The 9516-nt window shown below is 34.3% G+C and overlaps 1 non-coding gene across 1 annotated transcript; it reads left to right on the top strand.

Annotated features, from left to right (window-relative positions):
* Nucleotides 1-9186: 9186 nt before the first annotated feature.
* Nucleotides 9187-9316, top strand: LOC129071041 (small nucleolar RNA SNORA65). Its single transcript, XR_008529201.1, has one exon. It is a non-coding gene; the product is annotated as a small nucleolar RNA SNORA65 (small nucleolar RNA).
* The last annotated feature ends 200 nt before the right edge of the window (nt 9317-9516 follow it).

The raw sequence follows: 9516 nt of genomic DNA, 5'->3' as shown, positions 1-9516 counted from the left end.
TTGAAAACAACTCTTTAATGTCTATACTTAATTTACTTTGTCATGCATTTTATGTAATTAGTAAGAACTAGAGTCCCTTGCCTGTGTGTAAGTAATCTGATTCTTAAAATATTATTTCAAGTTCCATTAAAATTTTTGACTTCAACAAAATATTTTCTTCATGTTATATTAAAATAAGTGATTTTTGAGTGCAATATTATTTCCATTTACATTATTTACATGGAAATATTATTTGCATAAATTGTAGAGAGTGGTGATCAAGAATGAATGCTCTAGAATCTGAAAACCTGTGTTAAATGCTGACTTCACCACTTGAGCAAGTTATTCCCTTTGTTGCAGTTTACTCATGTATTAAATTACAATAAGGAATTGCTTATTCCTTAATTCCTCTTTCAGCAAAGATAAATATGCAGCATGAAATATCAAGAGAAAACTAACCCTTGAAAATAGCATCAATGAGCTACAGAACAACATCAAGTACCCTACTTATACATGTAAATAGAAATTCCAAATGGAGAGGGGTTACTGAAAGAAACAAAAGTTGAAATTTTTCCCAACTTGATGAATACTAAAAAACAAGAGATTCAAGTTCAGTGAACAGCAAGTCCAAGAAATGTGAAAAAGTATAACTTGCTGCAGCATAATCAAATTGCTGAATATCATAATTAGGAGAAATCTAACAAGCAGCAAGAAGGGGAAAAAGACATTTACAGGTAGAACAATAACAACAAAAAATAACAGCAAATTTTTTTTGTCAGAAACATTGCAAGAGGGAAGACAGTTAAGCAATATCTTGAAATACTGAAACCTTCCTCTCCCTGATCTCCCCAAAAGAAAAATTTTATCAACCTGAAGTTCTGCACATACAGAGAAAACCTTTTTAAAAAGAAGGTAAAATTGTGATTTTTTTTCAAATACACAAAACCTGAAAGAATTCACCTCCAGCTGATCCATACTGTAAGAAATCTTAATGGAATTCTTAGGGTTAAATGAAAAATGACACAGACAGAATTACAAATTTACACAAAGGAATGAAGAGCACTGGAAATAGAAACTATGTGTATAAACATAGAGGGCTCATTTTTCTTATTTAAATGTACTAAAAGGTAATTTACCACTTAAGCAAAAATAATTACAATGTAATGTAGGCTTTATAGTATATGTGTGCGTGGCAACAATCATAAAATCTGGAAGGGAAATGGAAGCATGTTATTGTAAGCCTCTTAAACTATAGAATATGCTGAGTGGCATAATAATAATTGACAGTTGATTGTAAGAAGTTAAAGATTCATGCTATAAGCCTAACAAGAACTACTAAACAAACAAAAAGTTATAATTAATAAGCTAGTAAAAAATTAAATAAATTTTAAAAATACTCAATTGATCCAAATGAAGGAAAAGGAAAACGAAGAATAGATAAGTCAAACGGAAAACACATGAGAGTAATCACATTAAATGCAAATGATTCAAACAATCTAATTAAAAGACAAATGTCACCAGACTATTATCCAAAAGACCTTAATGTTTTTTAATACTAAACTATGTCAGGAGTTCTGCTTGCTGAAGTGAAAAGGATTTCCCACCACAAAGATCAAGGTGCCAAATGCAAAAATCAAGATGATTGATGGGGCATTGTGTGCAAAAATGAGCATGTGTAAAAGAACCAAGTGCAACAGAAGAATAACTACACATGTCTAAAATAATTTTTTTATTTATTTTAGAGCAAGAGAAGAAGAGAGAAAAAGGGGAGAGGGGAAAGAGACAGAAATCAATTTGTTGTTCCACTTTTTTATGCATCCATTGGTTACTCCTTATATGTGCCCTGACCAGGCATCGAACCCAAAACCTTGGCATATAGGGAGGATGTTATAATCAACTGACCTACCTGGACAGGGCCTGCCTGAAAGAATTAAATCCCTCTCTGCCACAAACTATAACTGCAGAAGTCTCATTCCCCATTGGGAAAAAGATTATGAATGCACCCTTCTCCATTCCTTGAGCAAAGAATGAAGTTTCCGCTCTGCTTTACCGAATTTAATTTTGCAAGAACAGCAATGAGCAGGAGGACCTTGGTTTGGGTTTCTGACACAGAAGGGTTGGTAACAGAGAGAGTGTTAAATTAAAAAAATACAATTATATGTTGTACACAAGAAACAAAATTTAATTCAATATGAAATAATAAATAAGTTCAAAGTTAAAGGATGAAAACAACATGCCATGCTAGTCTTAAACAAAAGAAAACTGGAGAGATTATGTTAATATTAGACAAAGAAGATTTCAGAATAAATAATATTACAGGTATACAGATTATCATTTCATAGTAATAAAGAAGTAAATTCATCAAGAGGACATAATAATTTATTTATTCATCTAATAGCAGAGTCTGAAAATTCGAAAAAACATGAGTGCAAACTAATAGAATACAAAGATGAAAAGTTTATAATTCTAGTCAAAGGTTTCAATGTATCTCTCTCAGAAAATAATAGAACAGATAAACAGAGAAGTGAGAATATGCAATATAAGATGTAAATAATGCAACCACCCAATTTGATTGACCTAATTGACATATATGGGACACATCATCCAATAAAAGGAGAATACACGTTCTTGTCAAGTGCATATAGAACACTTACTAAGATGGACAATATTTTGGGCCATAAACCAAGTCTCAAAATTAAAATGAAATCATATCATACAAAACACATTATCTGTCAACAAGGAGTAAAAATAGAAATCGGTAGCCCAGAATATCTCTGAAAAATCCACAAATATTTGGTAATATACTTCTAATAAACCATGGGTTAGAGAAGAAATCAAAATAGAGATGAGAAATTTCAGGCTGAATTAAGATAAAAAGAAAGAATTTCAATATCTATGCGGTGCCTCTAAGGCATTATTTAGTGGTAATAGCACTCACAGAGTATTTATAAAAGAAGGAAGCTCTCAAATCATGACTTTAACTTCCACCTTAACAAACTAGAAAACATAGAACAGATTAAACTCAAAGTACACAGAAAAAAAGGAAATAATAAAAACTATGGTGGAAATAAATAGAGGATGAAAAAGAAGAATAAAGAGAAATCAATGACACCAAAATGTATTTTTTTAGAAGATTATGAAACTTGATAAATCACTTGGCAGACAGACAAAGGGAAAAATAAAAGATACAAAACAGAAATAACAAGTATCAGGAATAAGAGAGGTGATGCAACTATAGATTCCACAGATATTAATAGGGGAATGTAGAGGTATTATAAATAACATATGCCAATGAATTCAATAACAGATTAAATGCACAAATAATTTGAAAGCTCCTATATGAAGAGATAAGCTAAGTAGCCCAATATCTCATAAAGAAATGAATTTGTAGTTATAACTTTCCCTGAAACACACATGCAAACATTTTACACAAAATTTTAGCACATCAAATAATTTGGTAAGTAGAGCAGAAAAAGATAATACATCATGACCCATTAATGCTTATTCCATAAATGCAGGGTTTAACATTAAAAAAAATTAATATAATTTATCATACAAGGTCTATCCAGAAGGTATCCAGCCATGTAATATGAAAAATAGAGACATTTATTGAAGAAGATACAAGATACAAGAAACATTGTATATAGGACAATGATGCCTTACTCCCCTTCAATGTAGGCACCTTGGGACCTCACACAGTTCTCCCTGTCACCATCAGCTGCCCCGTCGTATTTTTCTGAATCCCATTGATGGTCTGAAATCTCTTCCCTTTCAAAGGTGATTTGAGTTTTGGAAAAAGCCAGACGTCACAGGGCACCAAATCTGGACTCTATGGGGAAGGAGTCAAAAAACCCTGCATAAGATAGATGCATGAGTAGGTGTGCTGTTGTGATGAAGCTGCCCATTACCAGTGGCCCATAGCTGCAGCTTTCTGAATCATCCAAGTACTTTCTGCAGAGGAATGTTCAAGATTAACACAAATTAGATGCAGATTTGTTGCTCTACTCCCTCAGTTATTTTGAATGTGGCAACCACATAATACACATGTTCATTCAATGGCATCTAGTGCCCCATTGATGAGTACAGTGAAGTCATCATTGTTCCTGCATGTGCATTCCAGTCCACTTTCCTTGGCTGCCAGGTTACATTGATGTCATGCAAACCATTCTCATTATATTAACAATGGCTGGACTTCTTCCTGACAGACTCCACATTAATAGACCAAAAAGAAGAACCCCATTGTCTTCTTTGTAAATGCCAAAAATAGCATCAATAAACTCTAAGAGTCATCCCTAATATAAGTTTTCAGCAAATTGGGAATAAAATGGAAGTACTTTAGCCTTTTTGATAGATTTTTTATAATAAACATATAGCTAACATCATAGTTAATGGTAAAATACTGAAGGCTTTCTCTTTTATATCAGGAGCAAGACAAAGGTGTACATTCTCGTCACTTTCTTCATCACCATACTGGGGATTCTATCCACTGAATAAAGCAAGAAAAAGAAATTTCAATCATCAAAAAATGGACAGGAAAAGGTAAAACTGTCTTCATTCAAAGAACACCACATAATCTATATTGAAACTCTGAAGGAATCTACAAAAAACAAAAAGTTTTAGAACTAAGTAAGTTTAACAAAGTTGCAGGATATAAGATTAATATACAAAAATTAATTGTTTCTATATGCTAATAATGATCAAAAATTGAAATTAAATCACACCACTTACTATAGTGTCAAAAATATGAACTACTTAGGGATAAAACTGAAAACATATGTGGAAGTGCTAATCACTGGAAACTCTGGTTTTAACTACAATATATCCTGAATTAACTAGAAATTAAAGTCCTAAATAAATGGGAAGATATCCCATGTTCATGCATAAAAAGACTCAGTATTGCTAAGGTGGTAATTATTTCCAATTTAATGAATAGATTTAATGCAGTCCCAATCAAAACCTCAGGAGGATTTTTTGGGGTAAAACTTGACAAGATGATTTAAAAATTCATATGGAACTACAAATGACTGGAATAGACAAAATAACTTTGAAAAAGAAGAGCAAACTTGGAGGACTAACACTACCTTATTTTAATACTTATGAAGCTATAAAAATCACAACAGGGTCTTGTATTTGTGTTAAGATAGACAAATGGATCAATGGATCAGAATAGAAAATCCATAAAGAGACCAACACATATATTTACTGATCTTAGGTGCAAATGCAAAAATAAATCAGTGGAGAATGGAGAGTCCTTTTACTAAATCATGCTGGTTCAATTGGATATCCAAATAAAACAATAAACTTTGATCCATATCTCTTACCATATGTAAAAATTTACACAAAATGAACCATAAACCTCAAGTGGTAAACTCAAAATTTTAAAACTTCTAGGAGAAAACATAGTAGAAAATCTTTGTTATCTTAGGTTTGGGTAAAGAGTTCTGAGATTAGATGCCTAAAGCATAGTCCATAAAAGAACACTGGTAAATTGGACTTCATCAAGATTAAAATTTTTTCTCATCCAAAGACAGTGTCAAGGGAACAAAGAGACGAACAACATACTTTAAGAAAATATTTGCCAATCATGTATCTGATAAAGGATTTATATATAGAATGAGTAAATGTCTCTCAAACCCAAATAATAAGAAAGCTTTCAACCAAATAAAAATAGGCAAATTGTTTGAAAAAACACTTCACCAAAGAATACGTACAGAGGGCCAATAAACACATGAAAAGATGCTCAACATAATTAGTCATTAGAGAAATGCAAATTAAAACTACAATGAAATAACACCTCACACCTGTAGGACTGCTAAAAATAAAAAGCCTAATCATAATAAGTGCTAGTGAGGATGTGGAAAAACTGAAATTCTCATACATTGCTGATGAAATATAATATGATACAACAGCCATTTCCTAAAATGAGACACATACACCTACTGTATAATCAACTCCTGAGCATTTATCCAAGAGAAATGAAAGTGTATGTCCATATAAGATGTTGTGCATGAATGTTCACATTTAATCATTAAAAGCTGGAAAGAACCCAATTATCTTTCAACAGATGAACACAGACAAATTGTAGAAAGTGAATACAATGAATACACTCAGCAATAAAAAGGGAGGAGTTATAGATACATACATTATGGATTTCAAAATAATTATTAGTGAAAGAAGCCAGACCATAAAAAACAATATTCTGTAGTATTTTATTTATGTAAGATGCTAGGAAACACAAACTTACCTATACTGACAGTTGCCTGAGGAAGCAGGAAGAGGGAAGAAATGGAAAAGGACTATAAAAAATAATAAAGAAATTTCTGCAGGTTGTGGATATGTTCACTATGTTGATGGTATTCATGGTTTTACAGGTATATACATATATTTACTTATAATTGTACACTGTAAATATATGCAGTTTTTATTTCAACAATAAATTTGCTACAAAAAAGTACAATAAGAACAGTACCTAAAATTTAAGGTTATTTTGAATATAGAATGGAAAATCCATATAAAGCACATTTCCTGACCCATAATAAATATTCAGTAAGTATGGCTATTGTGCTGTGAGCCTTTCTTTATGAATGCAGTCTTCTTGGGTTAAGGAATACTACATTTTACTCTCCATTTCATGAAAGTTTGGAGACCATGTTGGAAATCACGGTTGTAATAAAAGTGAATGGACTTCTGGTATAACTTTAAAATTAAACATAAGAAAAAGAAAATGTAACAGTTACTCATAAGATACAGAAGGTCAAGTCACAAATCTGGTTTTGGCTCCTAAATCAAGAAAACTACTGCATTTGGGGTGCTCTATTTTTAAGCATTTCAGTGGTTCTGCAACTCCCCCAAATTCAACCTGCGACATGGGTTTGAGTCCAAATATTTTATTTTATTAAATAAATAAAATAAAAAAAAATTTTATTAAAAAACCTGCGACATAAGTGTCCCCAGAGACACTTATCTCAGGGAACACTGGTAGTGGACTAGGGATCTAACATAGGGAAGGGAAATCTGGCAGCAAAGGTCACATTAGCAAGTTATCACTGTGGGCCACTGATGCTTAAATGAGGCTGGGCAACTCGGGAGGACAATGCAGAACACGCATTAGAGTTATGCCAACAGAGCAGCAGGAAGATTGTGCACTGTTTTCCAACCTCTGCTCCAACATAGGCTGGAACTTGCATACAGAAGATCATCCACTCCCTAGCATTTTTGGTTAGACAGGAGCCCGGGCCAGAACTAAAGCTCGCAGGCAGACAGCAGCAGGTGTTTGCAATAAGCAGCCTTCATAGTGTAGGGGTGAGACCCAAGGGAATAAAAGCAGGCTCTCAATAGCCTTGGCTACATAAATCATGCAGGAATGCAGCCCTTTTCAATTGTCCATGCCACTTAAATTATCTTTAGAGTCTGTTTAAGCTGACCAGTCTTTCACAGCTACAATTGAATGAATTGTTTCACCACTTTTGGGTGTATGACTTCAATTTGTCAGCAATGTAGTTGGGAAAGGCTGTGGGATTTTAAAACACACTGCATCTGTCCCATGCTTGTACTTAATGAAGAGAAGTTAATGAAGTAATTTTATGAGCTGGTCTATCATTGTACAAGTTTTCTTCCTAAAGAAGCCAAATCATTGCCCAATGTCTAGGCATTTTGTCACATGCATTTTATCTTTAAAGAAAATTGTTGTGGGTTTTATCACAACTCTGGTGATAATTCGTTTTTCACTCTTTAGTATGGTTTCAGAGCACTATTAAATTGCCATTTTCCATCTCAATTTTCTGAGATGACACGTTTTACACAGGACACTTGACTATGGAAAGATTTACTGGACCAAACATGCATGACCTTCTCCTAGATAGCATGCTTTTTCTTTTCTACCAGTCTTAACCAATAATGCAATTTCCCTTAACCCAAGCGAGAAGCCAATATTAATGGCAGTTGATCGCAGAGACATGAAAGTTCATCATTATCTAGTCACTACTTACAGGGGAAATTTCCAAGCCCAATTGAAAATTATGTTAAAATGTTCAGAACATGGGAGGCGTTTGAATACAACTTGACCATTGTTAGCAGGAATATTATGAGTCTCAGACATGATTTTACAGTTTCTTCCTATCCTAGGATTCTGTGATCCCTTACAATACCCACAAAATGTTCTGTTGTGAAGTGGTCTGAATTAGTTATCTGTGCTGCATAACAAATTATCCAAAATGTAGTCGCTTAAGACAATGTATTCTGGGGATCAGGAATCTGGCTGTGACTTAATCGGGTCTTCTGTCTCAAGGTTTCTCATGGACCCCAGTGATGGTGTCAGTCAGGGCTCCACTCAGGAAGAGCTTGCTCATGGGGTAATTGACAAGATTCAGTTTTTCACAGGCTGTTGGATTGAGTCCTCCTTGAGTTCCCTGTCCCATGGGCCTCTCCCTCGGGCAGTTTGCAACATGACACTGGCTTGCATTAAAGTGAGCAAGAAAGAGAAAGGGAACCAGAGAAGACTAGCAAGATGAAAGCCAATCTTTTTTAACAATCTCAGAAGGGATATCCCATCCCTTTTGCTATGTCTGGTTTGCTCAAAGCAAGTCATTAAATCCAACACATACTCAAAAAAGGAGAATTACCTAAGTGTACAAAAACCTGGAGGGGGAGATCTTTGGGAGCCGTTTTAGAGGCTACCACAGGATCTGAAAATTCCCTGTAACAAAAGCATCTCTCCTTCCAGGATTCCCCAGAATCTAAAATTTTCTCATACTTTCATCTCCTGACCCCCTTCAGCAAATAGTACAAATGTATTTCACAGGAGAGATATATTCAGGAGCAGCCATGTTGACCGAGGAATATAGGTCATCGTTAGATTCATTATAGATGAGACAGACTACATTTAATTTTTCTTTGGGGCTGAAACTTAGAGAAGAACAATCAGTATTTCTGGAAGGTCCAAAATACAAAAGGGTACTATCACAGAAAGGAAGGACAGCCCGATGACATTGAGCACCTTGGGGAGAAGAGGAGACTCAAAGGAAAAAAGTAGAGAAGACAGGTTTTTGCCTAGGGCAGCCCCGCCTGCCAGGCTTCCAGGAGTGCCTGTTCTTGGAAACCACATATTGACCATGTCCTTCTACTGCTTAAAAGTTGTTTTGTGTTTCTTTTTAATTTCCCTTGATTGATATAACATATAATAAAAACTTATTAATTATTTATTAGCCACCTGCCACTGCACCTGACCAGTTCTCAGTTGGCTGGTGCAATCCCATGGTGACCTGACACTAAACCCCAGTTTAGGAAGCAGGATGGTTCTTCATGTGGATAACTCTGTGCTGAAAGCATGGGAACAGCCTAGCAAGGGCTAACGGAGGACATATGGACTGATCTGGCCTTGGGTTGTGACGAAGCTTTTGCTGTTTTTTTTTTCTTAGTTATTTAAAGCCTTCTCAAAAGTTATCCTCATACTGCTTTTTCATCCTATTTTTTAACGGACCTTTTTTCCATTTCAATAAAAATGACATAAGAAATGAGGACTTCTCTCTATTAACAATG

The sequence above is a fragment of the Pteronotus mesoamericanus genome, unplaced genomic scaffold (assembly GCF_021234165.1).
Source record: "Pteronotus mesoamericanus isolate MK-2021 breed Mesoamerican mustached bat unplaced genomic scaffold, CSHL_Meso_final contig_25, whole genome shotgun sequence".
Classification (NCBI taxonomy): Eukaryota; Metazoa; Chordata; class Mammalia; order Chiroptera; family Mormoopidae; genus Pteronotus; species Pteronotus mesoamericanus.
Note: the sequence above shows the minus strand (reverse complement) of the source record. Positions and strands in the feature narration are given on the sequence as shown.